Here is a 14,564-nt window from a genome sequence, read left to right on the forward strand (position 1 = left end):
CGTTTGAAAGAGTCTGACTTATGCTATCAAGTGTGCGACTTTCGGCAACGTACACGCTATCATTGATTTTTTATGAATTTTTATTTATATTAAATAATGCTTAAAATTCAATAACTCAAGATTGGCACACACTACCACAACGGTTCGGCCATCGTTTGAAACAGACTGTCTTATGCTATTATGTGTGCGACTTTCGGCAACGTACACGCTATCGTTGATTTTTTATGAATTTTTATTTATATTAAATAATGCTTAAAATTCAATAACTCAAGATTGGCACACACTACCACAACGGTTCTGGCATCGTTTGAAAGAGACTGTCTTATGCTATCAAGTGTGCGACTTTCGGCAACGTACACGCTATCATTAATTTTTTATGAATTTTTATTTATATTAAATAATGCTTAAAATTCAATAACTCAAGATTGGCACACACTACCACAACGGTTCTGGCATCGTTTGAAAGAGACTGTCTTATGCTATCAAGTGTGTGACTTTCGGCAACGTACACGCTATCGTTGATTTTTTATGATTTTTTATTTATATAAAAAAATGCTTAAAATTCAATAACTCAAGATTGGCACAAACTACCACAACAGTTCTGGCATCGTTTGAAAGAGTCTGACTTATGCTATCAAGTGTGCGACTTTCGACAACGTACACGCTATCATTGATTTTTTATGAATTTTTATTTATATTAAAAAATACTTAAAATTCAATAACTCAAGATTGGCACAAACTACCACAACAGTTCTGGCATCGTTTGAAAGAGTCTGACTTATGCTATCAAGTGTGTGACTTTCGGCAACATTCACGCTATCGTTGATTTTTTATGAATTTTTATTTATATTAAAAAATGCTTAAAATTCAATAACTCAAGATTGGCACACACTACCACAACGGTTCGGCCATCGTTTGAAACAGACTGTCTTATGCTATTATGTGTGCGACTTTCGGCAACGTACACGCTATCGTTGATTTTTTATGAATTTTTATTTATATTAAATAATGCTTAAAATTCAATAACTCAAGATTGGCACACACTACCACAACGGTTCTGGCATCGTTTGAAAGAGACTGTCTTATGCTATCAAGTGTGCGACTTTCGGCAACGTACACGCTATCATTAATTTTTTATGAATTTTTATTTATATTAAATAATGCTTAAAATTCAATAACTCAAGATTGGCACACACTACCACAACGGTTCTGGCATCGTTTGAAACAGACTGTCTTATGCTATTATGTGTGCGACGTTCGGCAACGTACACGCTATCGTTGATTTTTTATGAATTTTTATTTATATTAAATAACGCTTAAAATTCAATAACTCAAGATTGGCACAAACTACCACAACAGTTCTGGCATCGTTTGAAAGAGTCTGACTTATGCTATCAAGTGTGCGACTTTCGGCAACGTACACGCTATCATTAATTTTTTATGAATTTTTATTTATATTAAATAATGCTTAAAATTCAATAACTCAAGATTGGCACACACTACCACAACGGTTCTGGCATCGTTTGAAAGAGACTGTCTTATGCTATCAAGTGTGTGACTTTCGGCAACGTACACGCTATCGTTGATTTTTTATGATTTTTTATTTATATAAAAAAATGCTTAAAATTCAATAACTCAAGATTGGCACAAACTACCACAACAGTTCTGGCATCGTTTGAAAGAGTCTGACTTATGCTATCAAGTGTGCGACTTTCGACAACGTACACGCTATCATTGATTTTTTATGAATTTTTATTTATATTAAAAAATACTTAAAATTCAATAACTCAAGATTGGCACAAACTACCACAACAGTTCTGGCATCGTTTGAAAGAGTCTGACTTATGCTATCAAGTGTGTGACTTTCGGCAACATTCACGCTATCGTTGATTTTTTATGAATTTTTATTTATATTAAAAAATGCTTAAAATTCAATAACTCAAGATTGGCACACACTACCACAACGGTTCGGCCATCGTTTGAAACAGACTGTCTTATGCTATTATGTGTGCGACTTTCGGCAACGTACACGCTATCGTTGATTTTTTATGAATTTTTATTTATATTAAATAATGCTTAAAATTCAATAACTCAAGATTGGCACACACTACCACAACGGTTCTGGCATCGTTTGAAAGAGACTGTCTTATGCTATCAAGTGTGCGACTTTCGGCAACGTACACGCTATCATTAATTTTTTATGAATTTTTATTTATATTAAATAATGCTTAAAATTCAATAACTCAAGATTGGCACACACTACCACAACGGTTCTGGCATCGTTTGAAACAGACTGTCTTATGCTATTATGTGTGCGACGTTCGGCAACGTACACGCTATCGTTGATTTTTTATGAATTTTTATTTATATTAAATAACGCTTAAAATTCAATAACTCAAGATTGGCACAAACTACCACAACAGTTCTGGCATCGTTTGAAAGAGTCTGACTTATGCTATCAAGTGTGCGACTTTCGGCAACGTACACGCTATCGTTGATTTTTTATGAATTTTTATTTATATTAAATAATGCTTAAAATTCAATAACTCAAGATTGGCACACACTACCACAACGGTTCTGGCATCGTTTGAAAGAGACTGTCTTATGCTATCATGTGTGTGACTTTCGGCAACGTACACGCTATCGTTGATTTTTTATGATTTTTTATTTATATTAAATAATGCTTAAAATTCAATAACTCAAGATTGGCACACACTACCACAACGGTTCTGGCATCGTTTGAAAGAGACTGTCTTATGCTATCAAGTGTGCGACTTTCGGCAACGTACACGCTATCATTAATTTTTTATGAATTTTTATTTATATTAAATAATGCTTAAAATTCAATAACTCAAGATTGACACACACTACCACAACGGTTCTGGCATCGTTTGAAACAGACTGTCTTATGCTATCATGTGTGTGACTTTCGGCAACGTACACGCTATCGTTGATTTTTTATGATTTTTTATTTATATAAAAAAATGCTTAAAATTCAATAACTCAAGATTGGCACAAACTACCACAACAGTTCTGGCATCGTTTGAAAGAGTCTGACTTATGCTATCAAGTGTGCGACTTTCGACAACGTACACACTATCGTTGATTTTTTATGATTTTTTATTTATATAAAAAAATGCTTAAAATTCAATAACTCAAGATTGGCACAAAGTACCACAACAGTTCTGGCATCGTTTGAAAGAGTCTGACTTATGCTATCAAGTGTGCGACTTTCGACAACGTACACACTATCGTTGATTTTTTATGAATTTTTATTTATATTAAAAAATACTTAAAATTCAATAACTCAAGATTGGCACAAACTACCACAACAGTTCTGGCATCGTTTGAAAGAGTCTGACTTATGCTATCAAGTGTGCGACTTTCGGCAACGTACACGCTATCGTTGATTTTTTATGAATTTTTATTTATATTAAAAAATGCTTAAAATTCAATAACTCAAGATTGGCACACACTACCACAACGGTTCGGCCATCGTTTGAAACAGACTGTCTTATGCTATTATGTGTGCGACTTTCGGCAACGTACACGCTATCGTTGATTTTTTATGAATTTTTATTTATATTAAATAATGCTTAAAATTCAATAACTCAAGATTGGCACACACTACCACAACGGTTCTGGCATCGTTTGAAAGAGACTGTCTTATGCTATCAAGTGTGCGACTTTCGGCAACGTACACGCTATCGTTGATTTTTTATGAATTTTTATTTATATAAAAAAATGCTTAAAATTCAATAACTCAAGATTGGCACAAACTACCACAACAGTTCTGGCAACAGACTGTCTTATGCTATTATGTGTGCGACGTTCGGCAACGTACACGCTATCATTGATTTTTTATGAATTTTTATTTATATTAAATAATGCTTAAAATTCAATAACTCAAGATTGGCACACACTACCACAACGGTTCTGGCATCGTATGAAAGAGACTGTCTTATGCTATCAAGTGTGCGACTTTCGGCAACGTACACGCTATCGTTGATTTTTTATGAATTTTTATTTATATTAAAAAATGCTTAAAATTCAATAACTCAAGATTGGCACAAACTACCACAACACTTCTGGCATCGTTTGAAAGAATCTGTCTTATGCTATCAACTGTGCGACTTTCGGCAACGTACACGCTATCGTTGATTTTTTATGAATTTTTATTTATATTAAATAATGCTTAAAATTCAATAACTCAAGATTCTCACACACTACCACAACGGTTCTGCCATCGTTTGAAACAGACTGTCTTATGCTATCATGTGTGCGACTTTCGGCAACATTCACGCTATCGTTGATTTTTTATGAATTTTTATTTATATTAAAAAATGCTTAAAATTCAATAACTCAAGATTGGCACAAACTACCACAACAGTTCTGGCATCGTTTGAAAGAGTCTGACTTATGCTATCATGTGTGCGACTTTCGGCAACGTACACGCTATCGTTGATTTTTTATGAATTTTTATTTATATTAAAAAATGCTTAAAATTCAATAACTCAAGATTGGCACAAACTACCACAACACTTCTGGCATCGTTTGAAAGAATCTGTCTTATGCTATCAACTGTGCGACTTTCGGCAACGTACACGCTATCGTTGATTTTTTATGAATTTTTATTTATATTAAATAATGCTTAAAATTCAATAACTCAAGATTCTCACACACTACCACAACGGTTCTGCCATCGTTTGAAACAGACTGTCTTATGCTATCATGTGTGCGACTTTCGGCAACATTCACGCTATCGTTGATTTTTTATGAATTTTTATTTATATTAAAAAATGCTTAAAATTCAATAACTCAAGATTGGCACAAACTACCACAACAGTTCTGGCATCGTTTGAAAGAGTCTGACTTATGCTATCATGTGTGCGACTTTCGGCAACGTACACGCTATCGTTGATTTTTTATGAATTTTTATTTATATTAAAAAATGCTTAAAATTCAATAACTCAAGATTGGCACAAACTACCACAACAGTTCTGGCATCGTTTGAAAGAGTCTGACTTATGCTATCAAGTGTGTGACTTTCGGCAACGTACACGCTATCGTTGATTTTTTATGAATTTTTATTTATATTTAAAAATGCTTAAAATTCAATAACTCAAGATTGGCACACACTACCACAATGGTTCTGGCATCGTTTGAAAGAGTCAGACTTATGCTATCATGTGTGCGACTTTCGGCAACATTCACGCTATCGTTGATTTTTTATGAATTTTTATTTATTTTAAAAAATGCTTAAAATTCAATAACTCAAGATTGGCACAAACTACCACAACAGTTCTGGCATCGTTTGAAAGAGTCTGACTTATGCTATCAAGTGTGTGACTTTCGGCAACGTACACGCTATCGTTGATTTTTTATGAATTTTTATTTATATTAAATAATGCTTAAAATTCAATAACTCAAGATTGGCACACACTACCACAACGGTTCTGGCATCGTATGAAAGAGACTGTCTTATGCTATCAAGTGTGCGACTTTCGGCAACGTACACGCTATCGTTGATTTTTTATGAATTTTTATTTATATTAAAAAATGCTTAAAATTCAATAACTAAAGATTGGCACAAACTACCACAACAGTTCTGGCATAGTTTGAAAGAGTCTGACTTATGCTATCAAGTGTGTGACTTTCGGCAACGTACACACTATCGTTGATTTTTTATGAATTTTTAATTATATTTAAAAATGCTTAAAATTCAATAACTCAAGATTGGCACAAACTACCACAACAGTTCTGGCATCGTTTGAAAGAGTCTGACTTATGCTATCAAGTGTGCGACTTTCGGCAACGTACACGCTATCATTGATTTTTTATGAATTTTTATTTATATTAAATAATGCTTAAAATTCAATAACTCAAGATTGGCACACACTACCACAACGGTTCGGCCATCGTTTGAAACAGACTGTCTTATGCTATTATGTGTGCGACTTTCGGCAACGTACACGCTATCGTTGATTTTTTATGAATTTTTATTTATATTAAATAATGCTTAAAATTCAATAACTCAAGATTGGCACACACTACCACAACGGTTCTGGCATCGTTTGAAAGAGACTGTCTTATGCTATCAAGTGTGCGACTTTCGGCAACGTACACGCTATCATTAATTTTTTATGAATTTTTATTTATATTAAATAATGCTTAAAATTCAATAACTCAAGATTGGCACACACTACCACAACGGTTCAGGCATCGTTTGAAACAGACTGTCTTATGCTATTATGTGTGCGACGTTCGGCAACGTACACGCTATCGTAGATTTTTTATGAATTTTTATTTATATTAAATAATGCTTAAAATTCAATAACTCAAGATTGGCACACACTACCACAACGGTTCTGGCATCGTTTGAAAGAGACTGTCTTATGCTATCAAGTTTGTGACTTTCGGCAACGTACACGCTATCGTTGATTTTTTATGATTTTTTATTTATATAAAAAAATTCTTAAAATTCAATAACTCAAGATTGGCACAAACTACCACAACAGCTCTGGCATCATTTGAAAGAGTCTGACTTATGCTATGAACTGTGCGACTTTCGACAACGTACACGCTATCATTGATTTTTTATGAATTTTTATTTATATTAAAAAATACTTAAAATTCAATAACTCAAGATTGGCACAAACTACCACAACAGTTCTGGCATCGTTTGAAAGAGTCTGACTTATGCTATCAAGTGTGTGACTTTCGGCAACATTCACGCTATCGTTGATTTTTTATGAATTTTTATTTATATTAAAAAATGCTTAAAATTCAATAACTCAAGATTGGCACACACTACCACAACGGTTCGGCCATCGTTTGAAACAGACTGTCTTATGCTATTATGTGTGCGACTTTCGGCAACGTACACACTATCGTTGATTTTTTATGAATTTTTATTTATATTAAATAATGCTTAAAATTCAATAACTCAAGATTGGCACACACTACCACAACGGTTCTGGCATCGTTTGAAAGAGACTGTCTTATGCTATCAAGTGTGCGACTTTCGGCAACGTACACGCTATCATTAATTTTTTATGAATTTTTATTTATATTAAATAATGCTTAAAATTCAATAACTCAAGATTGGCACACACTACCACAACGGTTCTGGCATCGTTTGAAACAGACTGTCTTATGCTATTATGTGTGCGACGTTCGGCAACGTACACGCTATCGTAGATTTTTTATGAATTTTTATTTATATTAAATAATGCTTAAAATTCAATAACTCAAGATTGGCACACACTACCACAACGGTTCTGGCATCGTTTGAAAGAGACTGTCTTATGCTATCAAGTGTGTGACTTTCGGCAACGTACACGCTATCGTTGATTTTTTATGATTTTTTATTTATATAAAAAAATGCTTAAAATTCAATAACTCAAGATTGGCACAAACAACCACAACAGTTCTGGCATCGTTTGAAAGAGTCTGACTTATGCTATCAAGTGTGCGACTTTCGACAACGTACACGCTATCATTGATTTTTTATGAATTTTTATTTATATTAAAAAATACTTAAAATTCAATAACTCAAGATTGGCACATACTACCACAACAGTTCTGGCATCGTTTGAAAGAGTCTGACTTATGCTATCAAGTGTGTGACTTTCGGCAACATTCACGCTATCGTTGATTTTTTATGAATTTTTATTTATATTAAAAAATGCTTAAAATTCAATAACTCAAGATTGGCACACACTACCACAACAGTTCTGGCATCTTTTGAAAGAGACTGTCTTATGCTATCAAGTGTGCGACTTTCGGCAACGTACACGCTATCGTTGATTTTTTATGAATTTTTATTTATTTTAAAAAATGCTTAAAATTCAATAACTCAAGATTGGCACAAACTACCACAACAGTTCTGGCATCGTTTCAAAGAGTCTGACTTATGCTATCAAGTTTGTGACTTTCGGCAACGTACACGCTATCTTTGATTTTTTATGAATTTTTATTTATATAAAAAAATGCTTAAAATTCAATAACTCAAGATTGGCACAAACTACCACAACAGTTCTGGCATCGTTTGAAAGAGTCTGTATTATGCTATCAAGTGTGTGACTTTCGGCAACGTACACGCTATCGTTGATTTTTTATGAATTTTTATTTATATTAAAAAATGCTTAAAATTCAATAACTCAAGATTGGCACAAACTACCACAACAGTTCTGGCATCGTTTGAAAGAGTCTGACTTATGCTATCAAGTGTGCGACTTTCGGCAACGTACACGCTATCGTTGATTTTTTATGAATTTTTATTTATTTAAAAAAATGCTTAAAATTCAATAACTCAAGATTGGCACAAACTACCACAACAGTTCTGGCATCGTTTGAAAGAGTCTGACTTATGCTATCAAGTGTGTGACTTTCGGCAACGTACACGCTATCATTGATTTTTTATGAATTTTTATTTATATTAAATAATGCTTAAAATTCAATAACTCAAGATTGGCACACACTACCACAACGGTTCTGGCATCGTATGAAAGAGACTGTCTTATGCTATCAAGTGTGCGACTTTCGGTAACGTACACGCTATCGTTGATTTTTTATGAATTTTTATTTATATTAAAAAATGCTTAAAATTCAATAACTCAAGATTGGCACAAACTACCACAACGGTTCTGGCATCGTTTGAAAGAGACTGTCTTATGCTATCATGTGTGCGACTTTCGGCAACGTACACGCTATCGTTGATTTTTTATGAATTTTTATTTATTTAAAAAAATGCTTAAAATTCAATAACTCAAGATTGGCACAAACTACCACAACGGTTCTGGCATCGTTTGAAAGAGACTGTCTTATGCTATCATGTGTGCGACTTTCGGCAACGTACACGCTATCGTTGATTTTTTATGAATTTTTATTTATTTAAAAAAATGCTTAAAATTCAATAACTCAAGATTGGCACAAACTACCACAACAGTTCTGGCATCGTTTGAAAGAGTCTGACTTATGCTATCAAGTGTGTGACTTTCGGCAACGTACACGCTATCGTTGATTTTTTATGAATTTTTATTTATATTAAATAATGCTTAAAATTCAATAACTCAAGATTGGCACACACTACCACAACGGTTCTGGCATTGTATGAAAGAGACTGTCTTATGCTATCAAGTGTGCGACTTTCGGCAACGTACACGCTATCGTTGATTTTTTATGAATTTTTATTTATATTAAAAAATGCTTAAAATTCAATAACTCAAGATTGGCACAAACTACCACAACACTTCTGGCATCGTTTGAAAGAATCTGACTTATGCTATCAAGTGTGCGACTTTCGGCAACGTACACGCTATCGTTGATTTTTTTATGAATTTTTATTTATATTAAATAATGCTTAAAATTCAATAACTCAAGATTCTCACACACTACCACAACAGTTCTGCCATCGTTTGAAACAGACTGTCTTATGCTATCATGTGTGCGACTTTCGGCAACATTCACGCTATCGTTGATTTTTTATGAATTTTTATTTATATTAAAAAATGCTTAAAATTCAATAACTCAAGATTGGCACAAACTACCACAACAGTTCTGGCATCGTTTGAAAGAGTCTGACTTATGCTATCATGTGTGCGACTTTCGGCAACGTACACGCTATCGTTGATTTTTTATGAATTTTTATTTATATTAAAAAATGCTTAAAATTCAATAACTCAAGATTGGCACAAACTACCACAACAGTTCTGGCATCGTTTGAAAGAGTCTGACTTATGCTATCAAGTGTGTGACTTTCGGCAACGTACACGCTATCGTTGATTTTTTATGAATTTTTATTTATATTTAAAAATGCTTAAAATTCAATAACTCAAGATTGGCACACACTACCACAACGGTTCTGGCATCGTATGAAAGAGACTGTCTTATGCTATCAAGTGTGCGACTTTTGGTAACGTACACGCTATCATTGATTTTTTATGAATTTTTATTTATATTAAATAATGCTTAAAATTCAATAACTCAAGATTGGCACACACTACCACAACGGTTCTGGCATCGTATGAAAGAGACTGTCTTATGCTATCAAGTGTGCGACTTTCGGCAACGTACACGCTATCGTTGATTTTTTATGAATTTTTATTTATATTAAAAAATGCTTAAAATTCAATAACTCAAGATTGGCACAAACTACCACAACACTTCTGGCATCGTTTGAAAGAATCTGACTTATGCTATCAAGTGTGCGACTTTCGGCAACGTACACGCTATCGTTGATTTTTTATGAATTTTTATTTATATTAAATAATGCTTAAAATTCAATAACTCAAGATTCTCACACACTACCACAACGGTTCTGCCATAGTTTGAAACAGACTGTCTTATGCTATCATGTGTGCGACTTTCGGCAACATTCACGCTATCGTTGATTTTTTATGAATTTTTATTTATATTAAAAAATGCTTAAAATTCAATAACTCAAGATTGGCACAAACTACCACAACAGTTCTGGCATCGTTTGAAAGAGTCTGACTTATGCTATCATGTGTGCGACTTTCGGCAACGTACACGCTATCGTTGATTTTTTATGAATTTTTATTTATATTAAAAAATGCTTAAAATTCAATAACTCAAGATTGGCACAAACTACCACAACAGTTCTGGCATCGTTTGAAAGAGTCTGACTTATGCTATCAAGTGTGTGACTTTCGGCAACGTACACGCTATCGTTGATTTTTTATGAATTTTTATTTATATAAAAAAATGCTTAAAATTCAATAACTCAAGATTGGCACACACTACCACAACGGTTCTGGCATCGTATGAAAGAGACTGTCTTATGCTATCATGTGTGCGACTTTCGGCAACGTACACGCTATCGTTGATTTTTTATGAATTTTTATTTATTTAAAAAAATGCTTAAAATTCAATAACTCAAGATTGGCACAAACTACCACAACGGTTCTGGCATCGTTTGAAAGAGACTGTCTTATGCTATCATGTGTGCGACTTTCGGCAACGTACACGCTATCGTTGATTTTTTATGAATTTTTATTTATTTAAAAAAATGCTTAAAATTCAATAACTCAAGATTGGCACAAACTACCACAACAGTTCTGGCATCGTTTGAAAGAGTCTGACTTATGCTATCAAGTGTGCGACTTTTGGTAACGTACACGCTATCATTGATTTTTTATGAATTTTTATTTATATTAAATAATGCTTAAAATTCAATAACTCAAGATTGGCACACACTACCACAACGGTTCTGGCATCGTATGAAAGAGACTGTCTTATGCTATCAAGTGTGCGACTTTTGGTAACGTACACGCTATCATTGATTTTTTATGAATTTTTATTTATATTAAATAATGCTTAAAATTCAATAACTCAAGATTGGCACACACTACCACAACGGTTCTGGCATCGTATGAAAGAGACTGTCTTATGCTATCAAGTGTGCGACTTTCGGCAACGTACACGCTATCGTTGATTTTTTATGAATTTTTATTTATATTAAAAAATGCTTAAAATTCAATAACTCAAGATTGGCACAAACTACCACAACAGTTCTGGCATCGTTTGAAAGAGTCTGACTTATGCTATCAAGTGTGCGACTTTCGGCAATGTACACGCTATCGTTGATTTTTTTTTAATTTTTATTTATATTAAATAATGCTTAAAATTCAATAACTCAAGATTCTCACACACTACCACAACGGTTCTGCCATCGTTTGAAACAGACTGTCTTATGCTATCATGTGTGCGACTTTCGGCAACATTCACGCTATCGTTGATTTTTTATGAATTTTTATTTATATTAAAAAATGCTTAAAATTCAATAACTCAAGATTGGCACAAACTACCACAACAGTTCTGGCATCGTTTGAAAGAGTCTGACTTATGCTATCATGTGTGCGACTTTCGGCAACGTACACGCTATCGTTGATTTTTTATGAATTTTTATTTATATTAAAAAATGCTTAAAATTCAATAACTCAAGATTGGCACAAACTACCACAACAGTTCTGGCATCGTTTGAAAGAGTCTGACTTATGCTATCAAGTGTGTGACTTTCGGCAACGTACACGCTATCGTTGATTTTTTATGAATTTTTATTTATATAAAAAAATGCTTAAAATTCAATAACTCAAGATTGGCACACACTACCACAACGGTTCTGGCATCGTATGAAAGAGACTGTCTTATGCTATCATGTGTGCGACTTTCGGCAACGTACACGCTATCGTTGATTTTTTATGAATTTTTATTTATTTAAAAAAATGCTTAAAATTCAATAACTCAAGATTGGCACAAACTACCACAACGGTTCTGGCATCGTTTGAAAGAGACTGTCTTATGCTATCATGTGTGCGACTTTCGGCAACGTACACGCTATCGTTGATTTTTTATGAATTTTTATTTATTTAAAAAAATGCTTAAAATTCAATAACTCAAGATTGGCACAAACTACCACAACAGTTCTGGCATCGTTTGAAAGAGTCTGACTTATGCTATCAAGTGTGTGACTTTCGGCAACGTACACGCTATCGTTGATTTTTTATGAATTTTTATTTATATTAAATAATGCTTAAAATTCAATAACTCAAGATTGGCACACACTACCACAGGGGTCACCAACATGGTGCCCGCGGGCACCAGGTAGCCCGCAAGGACCTTATGAGTAGCCCGCAGGCCTGGTCTAAAAATAGCATTTTTGTTGCTATTCTTTTTTTTTTAAATCACAGTTGCATTGATGTAATTTTAGATTATATTACATTAATATTAGCTTAGAGATAGCCTATAGTTTATATATTATTATACAATATAATGTAATATAATATGTAATATTATATTAAAATATAATATAAAATGTAAACACTTGCAGAGATTTATAATAATAGTGTTGCCTATTGATATCTGTGTCTTCACATTGTAGTGGTTACAAGGGATACCGAACTATTTACCTGATATCAATATTAATTTTAATATTAATATTAAAGGTTAATAGGGCGCCAGTAGCGGCTAGCTACAAAATTTATATTTAACCTCAGGGTGAGTTCTTGTCGGTTTCAGAAAGTCTTTGAACCACGGGAGGAACACACTTAAGTCAAGAATTGGCTAAAACAAGTAATGTTTATTTAGAATAAAAGTAATACATGGATATATGCAGAATTAGATAAGGGGCATAATTCAAACAACAATTTGAGAGTGAAATTCAAGCACGCTGATGATAACAGTCTTACAACCAAACCTTCTCATCGCATATATGAATAACTCAAAACACTTTAGACCCAAACAACAGAAATGTATAAGTAGATAAAAATAAACAAATCAATACCCAGTTTAATATACCAAAGGGGAAGTAATTATGATAACCCACTAGGAGATAAACCTAAATATGAATAACTAAACCCACTATAAGAATATTAGGAGATTAAACAAGATTATAAGTGATTATATACTGCTATAAACGAACTAACTACTAAAGAAGCAAAACGCTCTAAACCCAAGCTAATTGAGTTAAACTAGATTACATTAGAACTATGGAGCTGACAGAGATCCCACCATCTCTCAACCGGGAATAACTATAACTGAAAACTTAGCAAGACTCAACCTAACCAGACCAACAGAACGCCACCAGAGAATTAGAGATTTAACCAGCGCCTCACTTTGCGTTGACCGGCCTCGGGCAACCGGTGTCGTCTCTGCCGCGAAGGGAACCGTTGGTGTCGACCGCCAGGAAGGGTAGCTCGATCCAAGTGGCCGAAGCGGGTTCTTCAGGTGGACTTCACGGTGCAAGCAGGGCTTCGGTTCCAACGGCAAGCGGGAGCGATCGCTCCGGACAGCTGATTGATTCAGGATTCTCTTCGCGTCTGGGTCTGGTACGGCGAGCGATGTATAACGCTAAAGATGAGCGGTGAACTATAGGCAGCTCCGTAGCGCTAAGGTGGTTTCAATAGCTGGAAGCACCTAATTCTCTAATTCTGTTGATAATCGCTGGACTTGTGTTGGTCAGCGCGGATGCGCTGCAAGCGCAGCTCAAGCTAGATCTATGACTCAAAAACTTAAGAATCACTAAGCTGAATCTAAGAGAAAGTAAAACAAAAGAGAGAGTACAAAATTCTAACTAAAACTCTAAGTTAAAATTACTTCTAAGAAAAAAATTGAACTTAACTAAACCTAAAAAGCGCACGAACTCCGAACTGCGAACCACGAACTCCCAACCGAATTAACTAACATCCCCCTTTATTGGAAAACACGTTCCCTTCGTGACGTATTGGCCCTAACTTGTGATAGGTTTCCTAACTGCAAGTATAATCTCTAAAAACCCAATCAGCTCCAGGTAGGTGGAGTCTTGCCTGGACGACTCCCCCTTTTTTTCTTTTATTAACTTAAACCTTAACATTCTTAAATGATCAGATTAAACAATTGCTTATTTAAAATATACTTTGACATAGAAAACCCACAATTTCCCCACATTCACCCACTGTTGCATAGCATTTTAGTGATATGAATAAACATCTCAGAACTGAAATCCTAACCAGACAATTAGATAATCATAGTTGATTTTGAGGTGTAAGAATGGAAAGAAATAT

This window comes from Astyanax mexicanus, chromosome 11, assembly GCF_023375975.1.
Source record: "Astyanax mexicanus isolate ESR-SI-001 chromosome 11, AstMex3_surface, whole genome shotgun sequence".
Taxonomy (NCBI): Eukaryota; Metazoa; Chordata; class Actinopteri; order Characiformes; family Acestrorhamphidae; genus Astyanax; species Astyanax mexicanus.